This window comes from Rhinatrema bivittatum, chromosome 10, assembly GCF_901001135.1.
Source record: "Rhinatrema bivittatum chromosome 10, aRhiBiv1.1, whole genome shotgun sequence".
In the NCBI taxonomy this organism is placed as follows: domain Eukaryota; kingdom Metazoa; phylum Chordata; class Amphibia; order Gymnophiona; family Rhinatrematidae; genus Rhinatrema; species Rhinatrema bivittatum.
The window spans coordinates 15,503,944-15,517,022 of NC_042624.1; the positions used below are offsets into that span (position 1 = coordinate 15,503,944).

At 41.5% G+C, this 13,079-nt stretch overlaps 1 protein-coding gene across 2 annotated transcripts in view; it reads right to left on the minus strand.

Moving 5' to 3' along the window:
• PBX1 (PBX homeobox 1) overlaps positions 1-13,079 on the minus strand; it is a 704,885-nt gene that overhangs the window by 45,598 nt on the left and 646,208 nt on the right. The gene's annotated exons all lie outside the window — the stretch shown is intronic.

Here is a 13,079-nt window from a genome sequence, read left to right on the forward strand (position 1 = left end):
GTCAACAAACTGGTGATTCCAAGTTCTCATGCAAACCTTATTACATACATGCCTCTGTGTTTAATTCTGGATGTTTATTTGTGACAATTTTGTGCATAAAATATATGGGTGTACGTTTATAAAACAGGTAGCAAAAGTATGTGTTTACCTGCATTGGAAATATAAGCGTGCACATATGGAGCGGAAATACATTGCACTTTATAAACTCTGCAGCTTCTGCTACACAGTTTAAAAAATAATAATAATATCAATCACTGTATGTCTGCTTACATATGTGATTGCTGTAACATGGATATGTTCGAAAGTGGGTCTCCCTGTGTTTTATTTTCTCCTCTAAATATACCCCTAGAACAGCTCCCCAAACACAGCTAAAAGTTCACATGCTGTGAAACACACATATATATCCCTAGGAACACCTTTTGAAATTCTGCTAAAAGTGCATATAGTGAGGAACCTCATGTATTCACCCAGGCTCATCTCCCAGAATTCTGCTAAAAGTGCACATACCTAGGAGCCTCCCGTTAATCCCCAGGATCAACTCCCAGAATTCTGCTGAAAGCTCATATACTGAGGAACCTCATGTACACATCCCGGATCGCTTCCCAGAATTCTGCTAAAAGTGCACATACTGAGGAACCTCGTTGTATACCACCAGAATTCTGCTAAAAGTGCACATAGATGGTAACTTTGATACTGGCGTGAAGACGCACATGTACATGGCATATCCTGGCTCCTGCATAAGGACCCGACCATATTCTAACATTTGCAAGTATATGCGTGCATGGTATAAAATAGGCTGTATGCGTGTACATGTGCGCACAACTTTATATGGATGCACGCATTTGCATGCAAGTGCCGTCTCTACCACGTGAGGGGATTTTAGTAGATGTGCACTGACTCAATACCAGTTTCCCCAGTTTGTTCCCAGTTCGCCCAGGTAAGGAATAGGACTTCCGAAAGCCCCTAGTTAAATAGCCTTCCTTTTACCCTGTTAACACCTACTCTTAAAATCCTTTGACTAGCATAGAATTTTTTATTTTATTACTTACTCGCCATCCATAGCAGTAGTAAAGTTTCGTGGCTGGGCAACCCGGTGCGTACTTACGCACACATTTCGCATGAAAAGTCCCGGAATGCCCATATCCCACCCATGCCCTGCCCCTTTTTTGCAATTTCTTATTTGTGCTGGTACTGGGGCATACGGGCGTACTCGGCACTTTTTAAAATCTGTGCAGCATGTGCCGGCCGTACATACTTGCATATCTCCCAGTTATGGTACGTGACGGGCTTTTAAAATTGACCTCATACCGAGTAACCTCACGTGTCCCTTCAGTATTGTCTCCAGGGATTCTTCTAAAAGGGCACATACTGAGAAACTTGCATATACCCCCAGGATCACCTGGCAGAATTCTGCTAAAAGTGCAGATAGTGAGGAACCTCATGTGAACTCCTAGGATTGCCTCATAAGAACATAAGAAATTGCCATGCTGGGTCAGACCAAGGGTCCATCAAGCCCAGCATCCTGTTTCCAACAGAGGCCAAACCAGGCCACAAGAACCTGGCAATTACCCAAACACTAAGAAGATCCCATGCTACTGATGCAATTAATAGCAGTGGCTAATCCCTAAGTAAACTTGATTAATAGCCATTAATGGACTTCTCCGCCAAGAACTTATCCAAACCTTTTTTGAACCCAGCTACACTAACTGCACTAATCACCTCCTCTGGCAACAAATTCCAGAGCTTTATTGTGCATTGAGTGAAAAAGAATTTTCTCCAATTAGTCTTAAATGTGCTACTTGCTAACTTCATGGAATGCCCCCTAGTCCTTCTATTATTCGAAAGTGTAAATAACCGAGTCACATCTACTCGTTCAAGACCTCTCATGATCTTAAAGACCTCTATCATATCCCCCCTCAGCCGTCTCTTCTCCAAGCTGAACAGCCCTAACCTCTTCAGCCTTTCCTTATAGGGGAGCTGTTCCAACCCTTTTATCATTTTGGTTGCCCTTCTCTGTACCTTCTCCATCCCAGAATTCTGCTAAAGTGCATATACTGTGGCATCCTGTGAACACTAACAGGTACGTATCCCCAAATGGCTATAAGTGCACATTCTGTAAACCCCTCAGATTGCATCCCCAAACATCTCCTAAAAGTGCATATGCTGAGAAAGCCCGTGTAAACCATTATCTGTACTGAGGGAATGCAATTTTCAGAAAGCCAATTGACCCGGGTAAATTGCTGTTTACTTGCATAAATATCTTTGAAAACTACTCTAATAAAATTTAGGTTTTATTCCAGACGCAACTAAACTAAATCAAGAGAAAAAAAAAAATCTCTGTTAAAAAAAAACAAACCAAACAAACCCCTCTCACATTGTTTTAGCAACAATTCCATTAATTTGCTCACCACAGACCAATTGGCCTATAGTTCCCAGCTTCCTCCTTACTTCCACTTTTGTGAAAAAGAACCACATCCAGGTCAGGCAGCACAGCAGCCAGATGTTCCCTATGCTCCCTTAGTAGCCTTGGATGGATCCCATCCGGCCTCATTTTGTCTATTTATTTATTTAGATTTCTATTCCACCTTTCAGTACTTCAAAGCGGATTACATTCGGGTACTGAAGGTAATTCCCTATCCCCAGAGGGCTCCTAATTAAGTTTGTATATGAGGCGATTGAGTTTAGTTAGCTTCTCATAAACACAATTTTCTGAAAACCTATTAAAATCTATTTCACTATTTGGGCTTGTTTTATATGGTCCTGCTCCTGGCCCTCTCACAGTGAACACCTAACAAAAATATTTATGGGGTTTTTTTTGTCAGTTTCACAATCTCACTTTTACATTTCCTTCTATTACTAACGGTTTTACCATTTTTTGCTAGTTTTTCTTCCATTTGCATCTTTGCATTCCTGACTACTTTCACAGCTTCTCATAACATTTCCACATCCTTTCTAACTTTGTTAGAAAGACTATAGCGACCTCTTTTTACTCTTGGCTTTATTTACTTTCCTAACAAAAAGGTTGGTTGCACTGATATGTCTTTTTAGTTTTGCTGTGTTTCTACTTCCCCTACATTTTCCCATCCAGCTGTCTCCTTGGTGTACTCATATAGCCCAATCTTGGCTAAGAGAAACATAGAAATGTGATGTCAGAAAAAGACCATATAGCCTATCTAGTCTGCCCATTCATCCAACTAATTTAGATTTGCAATTCCCATCACTCAGATCCTGTGTTTATCCCATGCTTTATTTAATTCAGATACTGTTTTGTCTCCAAATGCTGAGAGGCTGTTCCATGCCTCCACTACCAACTTTGTAAAGCAATATTTCCAAAGAGTCATCCCATGACCCCTCGTTCCAGAGCCACCTTTTTGTTTTTGAAAGAGACTTGACTCCTATGCATGGAAACCTTGGAGATATTTAAATGTCTCTTATCATATCTCTATCTCGCCTTTCCCCTCTAGGGTATGCATGTTTAGATCTTTAAATCTATTCCTATATGCTCTAGAATGAAAACCAATGACCATTTTAGTAGCCACCCTCTGGACCAGCTCTAATCGGTTTATATCCATTTAAAAGATACAGTCTTTACAACTGTACACAGTATCCCAAATGAAGTCTCACCAGGGACTTAAACAGGGGCTAAATCACCTTCCTTCTTCTGCTGACCATTCCTCTCCCTATGCAGGCATTTTAAGATCATCAGATATGATTACAATCCAGATCCTGCTCTTCTGTTGTGTTTAAAGGAATTTTACCCCAATGCTGTCTCTCTTCATTACAGTTTTGAGTACTAAATGTATAACAGCATTTTATAGCATTAAATCTTAGCTGCCAGACCTTAGATCATTCCTGGAGCTTTGCTAGATTCCTCTTCATATTTCCCACACCTTCCTGGCTGTCTATCCTGTTACAGATTTTGGCATCATTGGCAAAAAGACAAACCTTTCCCAACAATCCATTTCCAATGTCGTGAAAATGTTGAAAAGAACTGGTCCAAGGACCAGTACCTGAGGCACACTATTAGTAATGCCCCCTCTCCCTGGAGTGAACTCCATTTACCACTACCCTTTGTCACCTCCCAGTCAACCAGTTTCTAACCCAATCAGTAACTCTAGGGCCCATAGCAAGGGCACTCAATTTACTTAGAAGATGTCGATGCGAAACTGGGTCAAGCACTTTACTGAAATCCAAATGCACTACATTCTCCCTTGATCGAACTCTCTGGTTACCCAGCCAAAGAACTTCATCAGATTCGTCTGAAAAGATCTACGTGCGTTTTAGCAGCGATTTCATTAATTTGCTCACCACAGAGGTCAGACTAACCAGTTTGTAGTCCCTAGCCTCCTCCTCAATTCCACTTTTATGAACAGGAACCCCATCTACCTGTCTCCAATCTTACGGAACCTAGTCCAGACTCTAACAAAGCATTGAAAAGTCAGCCAACGGAGCTGCTAAAACTTCTCTAAGTTCCATTATTACCTTATCTACTTTAAGTTTAGTTAGCTCCTCATGAGCACGTCTTTCTGAAAATTGATTGAGGTTTACCTCACTTCCATTCTTATTTGTTTAATGTGGTCCTGCTCCAGGCCCTTAAACAGTGAATCCTGAACCAAAATATTTAAGCAATTTTGCTTTTTCTTCATAAGCCTCTACACAGTCCTCTGCCTCACTTCTGAGTCTCGTAGTGCCACTTTTGTACTTCCTTCTATCACTAACGTCTTCAAAAAAGTCTTGTCTCCTCGTTTGCCATATTTGTTATTTTTATTATTTATTCCATCTTACATGCTGCCACTTCCTGAGCAGAGAGAATTGCATAAAAACATAAAACAATAACATATTTAAACAAACAGAAGACAATAAAACAAGGCAGTGAATACAATGAAACAAAAACATCACTTAAAAGCTTTAACAAAATGAAGTGCCTTAACCTTTATTCTATAAGTTTTAAAATCTCCCCCCCCCCCCCTTCCCCAATTCTTCTTGGAGGGCATTTCACAATGTAAGACCTGCCCATGAAAAGGCCCTCAATCTTGCAAGTTGCAACTAATCACATGGCAGAGGAATCACCAAAAGACATGTTCTTGAGGAGTGCAAAGAACAGGCTGGCTTATAAAATGATATTTTATTACACAAATTACAAAGACGTCTTCCATAGGACTTATGAACTTTTGCATTTCTGACTACTTTCCCAGCTTGTCTTCCACTTTCTGCTACTTCTCGTGGTTTACGAATGCTAACCTTTTCTCCCTTACCTTTGCAGCTTTTTCTTTAGAAAACCATAGTGGCCTCTTTTTCTTCTTTCCTTTATTCACTTTCCTAATAAAAAGGTTAGCTACCCTCATAATATCCCCTTTTTGCCTTGCCCACTGCTTCCCTTAGATTTTTCCATCCAGTTAACGCCTTGATAATACTCCCCCATTTTAACAAAAAGTTAGTTTTCCTGAAGTCTAGGATCCTAGCCTTTGAATGAACCTTCATTTTCTTGTGCTTTAAAGCTGAAACACACCATCCGGTGATCACTGAATCCCAGATGATCATCCACTCAGCATCAGAAATACTGTCCCCATTGGTAAGTACCAGGTACATCACTGCCCCCTTCCCATTCGGGTTCTGTTACCAGTTGACAGAACAGTTCTCCTTGTAGAGAATCCAACATCTCCCTGCTTCTACAAGATACTGCAGCTGGGATATCCCAGGTCTTCATGACAGCCACTACATCCACGTCAGCTTCTTCCAGTATAACATCTAGATCCATACTATTTTGCATACTATGAGAATTAGTGTACATAGCTTTTCAGATGTTGCTCTTCCATCCAATTGTTATACGTCTTCAATGGTGGTGGTGGTGGTGGTGATGGTGGTAAGAAGTGGGCCAGTTCCTCCCGAATCATTTGCATGACCACTAGGTATCATTATAGTGCAATGCCTGGGACTGTATCTCTCTTGAGGGCTGTAGATAATCCCTCTGCAGGATGCTTAGCCTTGACCATTCCAAGGAGCAGAGGCTAACCTTGAGAATCAAATCTTCCATTGGCAATACTCAGCACTGCCACTAAGCCATTTGGCCAGCCCAAGTATGGACCTTATACTTGAAATAAGACAGGCCGTATCTCTGAATTAATCATCCTTACACTAATGTGCCAGCACCTGTACAGAACATTCCAGGCCCTCCCTTGATCGTACCATTGTAATTTTCCATGTCCCTTGTTATCTATCACACAATGCCCATGCGCTCTTCTGTCTTTATCCCTGAACTTTCCTTCTTTAAATTAGCATTAAAGCTCACCTTGATCTTCTGTCTCTACTTCCACAGCCAAGAAATCCTGACAGTCAGAGTCTCCAAAGAAGTAACTTTTCCACTCATGAGCCTCATTCTTAAAACAAGTTCTCTCTCAAATGTACTGTCAGTGCTCTTAATACTTACAGCAAAGACGGCAGCTTGTAAGGTATAATATATACAGACAATATCGAGGAGAGCCTGGAAGTTCTTTTTAATGAGGTTGGTGACACCTAAGAAAATCTGTCACATTTCTCTGCCCCTTTTTCTGGTCTCTGATTTTCTCTCTCAGTACTTGAGTAGTTCAGAATGGATGCTTGGTACCGATACAGAGGGGAATTTACTTGGAAAAACTGGCCTGTCTTTACTTTGCACCCCTTTATCTAGCTAAAAGTACTTGGGGGCTTCCACAGTGCACATAATTTTAAAACAAGGTGTTCCTGAGGATGGCAAACCATGGACCTGATAGGATTTTCAAAACTTCATGCACTATTTGAGCCCTGACTGGCTACTTGCAGAAACAGAAGATGAAAAGTACACTAAATGCATCCACATACAACTACATTAATGACCTGAACCTTTCGTCTCCTAGAAACAACGCCATTCTTGTGTTTTTCCGGTGGCTTGGCATACGTCTTTTCGGCTGTCCATTGTTCTGTGCTGCGGTTATCCACATCTCATCTTTGGTTTCGTTTAAATTTCTCTTCAGCCATTCCCGTGTCAGATTCCACTCTACTGGACATGTGATTGTTGACGTAACTCTTTGCATTTCCTACTATTGTGCAGCTGCCACTTGCTTTTCCTTCGTTTGCTGCTCCACTTATAGAAATGTTTTCTCTTTTCTTTGGAATGCTTATCTAAGTTTACCAATGGAAATTCTTTGTGATCATTTACTTGCACCTTAGCACTTTCTGAGCACTTGCATCTACTGAAGCAATTCTGGATTAGCAGCTCTACAGACCTCTACCTCTTCCTACTCTGGGCAAGTACAGTCTCAGCACACAATGCTTAACAGAGATTAGGCTTTTTTCATCTTACATCCTACTAGCTGATGCCACTTTATGATTTCTAAACAGAATGAAAATACAGGGATTGCGAGTTGGCTTGCATCTTATCCTGTGCCGTTAAAATATTTTCATTACTAGTTTTAAGTCTCCAGTAGTACTCTTTGCTGATTTTTTCCAATATTTTATGCTGGATAGTTGCCCCTTCATCTATTTCTAGGTATTTATATATGTATTCCTGTTCAAGTTCTTTTATAATAAAATCTTCAGTAATGAAGACATTTTCGGTTCTGGTTAGTTTTCCTCCAACAAAAGTTACTTTGGCACATTTGTAGGGGCTGAAGGTCATCTGCAAAGTTTTTCATTAGAGTTGTTCTGATGGCCTTGGGCTGTATTTATAACTAGTCCATCTCAAGGGTGACTGGGCTGGAGACAAGTGAAAAGTCATCAATAAGTTATATGAAAATACCAAGTTTCCTTACAAACTGCTAGAAGCACCCACAAACTACTTCACATTGTTTAAAATAGGAGCATTCTGCTCTATAACACAATAGATAATGGAAGAAAAAGAACAACTGATCCATTCAATCTGTCTAGTTATTCCCATTCCAAGATGCCAGACAGAGCAGGACCACTTGGAAAATCTCTCACCTCATCCAAGATTCTATTTGCCTTCTTTCTCATTTCTACTCTACCATCTTGAGCAGATGAGCATACAAATTTCCCACTCCGTTCACATCCAGTGTCCCTCCTTTCCTATGTCTAACCACCGAGATTTGTGATGATTTAAATAGCAACCAATACTAATGTGACCACTGTCCAAGCAGTGGTCTCCTGCATAGCCTGCCCAGCTGACCCACTAGATAAGCACCTCCTTTTCACTACAATATTACTGTACTTGCAGCCTGACGGATATTCAATTGCTAGTTACATTCTGTCATCCCAGTCTAGTAAACTGTTGCCTGAATATCCAGCCTCCTAGGTTCCCATAGCATGGCTGAGCAGTATCTGGCTATCAACATCCTGCTGGTACCCACCCAATTGGTTTTTGGGGAACTGCAATCTGCAAGTACCAACCTGGCTATCCTATGGCCTATAGTATAGCTAGGTTGTGTTTCCTTATACTATTTGCTACCTTAAAATCATTAGACATAATCACCCCAAGATCTCTTTTCTTGGTTAGTGCATTTCAGTACCTCATCCTCTACCATGCACTTCTCTCTTCAGATCCATGACTCTGCAACTTTTTGCACTGAAATCACTTTATTTTAAAAAAAAGTTACTTCATCATTCCTTGAACTTTCTTAGATCACTTCTCATTCTTTCTACTTCCTCAGGGATTTCCAATCTGTCTGCAGAAAAGCAAATGTTTCTTCCTAACACCTCCGCAGGATCACTCACAAAGATACTGAGCAGAACCAGCCCCAGAACCGATCTCTGAGGCACTCCACTATCACTCTTCTTGCCTCACTGTGAATTCTATTTACTACTTGCCTCTGCTCTCTATTATTCAACCAGTTTCTAATTCTGTTCACCACCACAGGCTTCAATTTATAAGCTTCCTATGCAGGACAGTATCAAATGTTTTGCTGAAATTCATGTAAACCACATTCAGAATGTGCCTTTGACCTAATTCTCTAGACATCCAATTAAAGAAATCAAATCAGATGCATTTGACATGACATAGGTCTGGTAAAAACATTCTGCCTAGGAGCTAACAACCCACCAAATTCTTCACTATCCATTCCTTTCAGTAGTGTCTCCATTAATTTTTTCCACCGCTGAGGTAAGAAACAGGCCAGTTCTTTCTATCCCCTTCCATTATCACTTTTATGAAGAGGATCAACATTTGCTTTTCTCCAGTTCTAAGGGATCGCTCCTGTTTCCAAGAACACAGATCTCTCAGCGGAACTACCAGACCCTCTCTGATTTCCCTTAATCCCTTAGGGCCGGATTTTAAAACATGCGTGCGCACATGTACGCCCAATTTTATAACATGCACGCGCATATTATAAAATCCAGGGTTGGCGCATGCCCCTTGTGTGCGCCAAGCCCTATCTGAGCCACGCCTTCCCCTGTTCCCTCCCAGGCCGCTTTGAAATCGGAGTGGCCTGGGAGGGAACTTCCTTACCCCCCTACCCCCGCCTTCCCTTACCTCCCTCATCCTTTCCCCCCCTACCTTTGATGCTTTCTTTTTATTTCAAAACTAACTTCAGCCCTGGGGCTGAAGTAAGTTGCCGGCAGGCCATCCCCGGCCCAGTGGCCGTGCAGAGGCCTCTGGCCACGCCCCCGGCCTCAGACCACCCCGTCCCCAGACTGCCCCCTTTTGTAAAGCCCCGGGACTTACACGTGCCCCGGGGCTTTACTCGCGTTGCCGGCCCTTTTCAAAATAGGCCCAGCGCGCATAACCTTTTGAAAATCCGGCCCTTAGGATGTAGCCTAAACCTTTCTTTCAGAAATGGTGGGGCATGTATCCCTACTACCATATGTACCCATGGAACCTTCTTCTACTCTGGAAGGATTCAGAATCACTTGAAAAATATCTGTATGGAGCAGAACACCACATTACAGCATTAAGCATACTATGCAAAGCTTCTAACGCAGAACACTGCAATGACATCATAAACCCTATGGATTTAAGCAGTTCTAAGCTCAAAGACTTTGCTTCAAATTACAGAGGGTTAGTCTATTCTGAAAGGGGTAGATTTTATAAATCTACCTGCGCGCAAACAAAAGTACGCTGGATTTTATAAGATACGCGCATAGCTGTCTGCTGGTGCGGCAGGCCCCAACACAGGCCGCTGTGTCGGGGCACTCGGCCACGCCCCCGAACACACCCCCAAGCCGACACCATGCTCCCTGGCCACGCCCCGACTGCCCCTTTTTGCAAGCTCCGGGGCTTGCGCGCGCTGCCGAGCCTATGCAAAATAGGCTCGGCGCGCGCAGGGGCGTTTTAAAAGGGTTACGTGCATACCTTATGCGCGTAACCCTTTTAAAATTGGCCCAAAGTTTCTAAAAGCCATAGTCCCTCTTTCATAGTGTCCAGTTGTCACCGTATGCATTAGAAAACAAACTCTACACTCTAAATTATTAAACAGCTGGTCGCTCATATTGTTCTTGCTATAAACTGGGGAAGAAAGCATGGTATTACAATTAAATGAAATCAACAGTTACAATTTTAGCTAATGTTTTTGATTATTCATTTCTGCTTTATATCAATATTTATACTGTACTGGATGTTAATAGCTTCCTTCAAAACCCTTTCATGCTTCCATGAAGGCACCTTAAAAGTGGAGTATTGTCTCCAGGGTCTGTTGGTCTGCTGTAAGGTAATGCATGCGTACTAACCGAGGTTCTGAGGCGTGATGAACTGGGTTTTACTTTGCGGTTGAGGTTGCGGGGTTCCCGGTTCCCGTTGTTTGCCTCCTGGATGAAACAGAATGTAAAGCCAGCAATTTCAAGGATAACTAATTGTGCATGGGATTTAAAACTGTTCAGGATGAATTGGAGAGGACAGTTGGCACTCTCCATTTTGCATGAGGGAGTAAAGTGGTCAAGATGGCTCTATGTTCACCATGATGATTAAAATAAAATAAAAAAAAAAAAATATATATATATATATTTTTTATTTTGGCCCCAAACTCTCTTCCTATGTTGGGAAATGCAGTCTTCCTTTATTCCTAAAGTATTGAGAAAAGAACTGTATATCTTAAAATAGGTTGCAAAATACTGGTAGGCCCTCAGAAGACCCTTGTGGCACAAATGGTCCCACATTCTTGTGATGTAGAAAAACTAAACCAAATCTGAACAATTCCAACCATCAAAGATAGCAAGACTATTGTTACACAAATCCATTGATATAACACTGATCAATGGCATGGGGGGAGGGGAATACATCAATCTGCCAAGACTTTTAGAGATATCCATTTATCTCCCAATATTCATCAGTGTTGCATTTGAAAACATTTTACAAGAGGGTATCATAAGCAGGATGAAGAAAGGCATCTGATTGCTCAATAATAATCTTTAGTTTCCTCATTCAGCATCTATAGCAAAATGTTTTTTAAAAACAAGAACAGAGTACCGTATCACTATAAGATTTTAGCTGGGTCCATTTGTTTTTATCCCAATACATTTGTACTTTTGCAAGCATAATTTACTCGTTTATGGTATAAAGTAAGACTGGCAAAACTTTAACCCTCTTTAAAAAAAAAACAAAAAACAAAAAACACCCCCAGTGAACATGGAGTTATCTGGTCCCCTTACACAGGAGCAAGCAAGAAAAAATGTAAGGGTCACAACAATTTGACTGTCACTGCTCAAAACGCCAACCGTACAAAGGATATGAGGGTAATACTCAGATGAGAGCCATACTTCTGTCAGGTAATCGCAATTCACTCTGCTGTATTTTTTTTTTTTTTATTTCCCTCCCCACGACATTCTGGGACTTGTACTCGCCTGGTTCTGGTTACAAATGAGGGATTACAAGTTTCAGAATATCTTGAGAAGGGAGTCAAAAAACAGTGACAGTCAGCTGGAAAGTATGTGCACAAACATTTGTAATACAGTGAATCCCTCTTTACAAGAAACCTTGGATTTAAGTCAGTGATGTTGTGCTGCTCAGTGCAATTCTTGCTGAGTATCTGTTGCAGCAGCCGAATTCTTCTATAATATACTCCAGAGCTCAAGTTCAGCTGCAAACTTAAGGCGAAGCTGATACATTTCCCCACACAGAGGAGGCGGGCAAATCAGCATGGTCCCCATCTTGAAGATGGTAATGTTATAACATTGCGGATAATTCAAGTTCCATCCATTGTCAAAGTGGTCTATGCGTGTAAGTTTACCTTGAAAATTAGGCAGAAGTCCACACGGAAAGTTACACCCGCTCACTGCAATGCAGAGCTTGCGCGTGTGAATTTCTTGCCAGAGTTTTTAAAAATAAAAGTACAGTATATGTGTAAACCCCCACACCCTTTCGTGTGTGTGTAAATGTACATGCAAAACGGGGCTTCATGCACACTTATACACACGGACCATGGACAACTTTTATCACAAGCCAGATGGAAGCATTAAGCCATGTTCGAAAAGGCTTTGAAAATTCTGACCCAAAATGTCTAATTAAAACAAACTAAAACCCAAACTGGCAAAGTCAACAATCTATTTTGCTTCAGTCTACACTTGTTGTTTTTAGAAATATCAATCTGCAATTGTTCTTTGCAGTGCAATCTGTTCAACGGTTCTCTGTGAGTTTGTTTTGCTTTTCAGTGCTGTCTGGCTCTTTTGTTATGTCTGGATGCATTGGCGGGCCACCTTACTGTTCAAACAAGTAAACGGGTTGAAGGCAGCTTTCCACGATGAACAACTGCATCAGCTGGGCATCATCTCATTCAAATACGATTTTATTTATGCCAGTCAGGGGAAGGGAGAAAAGCTACCTGTGTGCCAAGCCTTAAAGGCAATCAAGGTCTGTGATCAGAATCAAACTTAAAACCCTGAAAGTGCTAGAATGTCTAATATCAAAAGTTACTCTGCCTTTCAACTCCTCTGAACTTCATTAGAAATCACGTGCCTCAGACCACGGAGGCTCCCAAATCCAGCTTCACGCAGAAGCTTGGGTTACAATGGCAGCAGACGTAGTGCTGTAGAGATGCACGTTCCCCTTTTCCTTCCTTAGACTCAAGCATATGGAGCTTGGAGAGCAACGCGATTCTGGAGATTCAGCTTGGGAGAACAGCTCTAGATGCCTTCATCTGTTGGGGAGATGAAGTCACAGTGTACCTAACAGACAGAAGTCT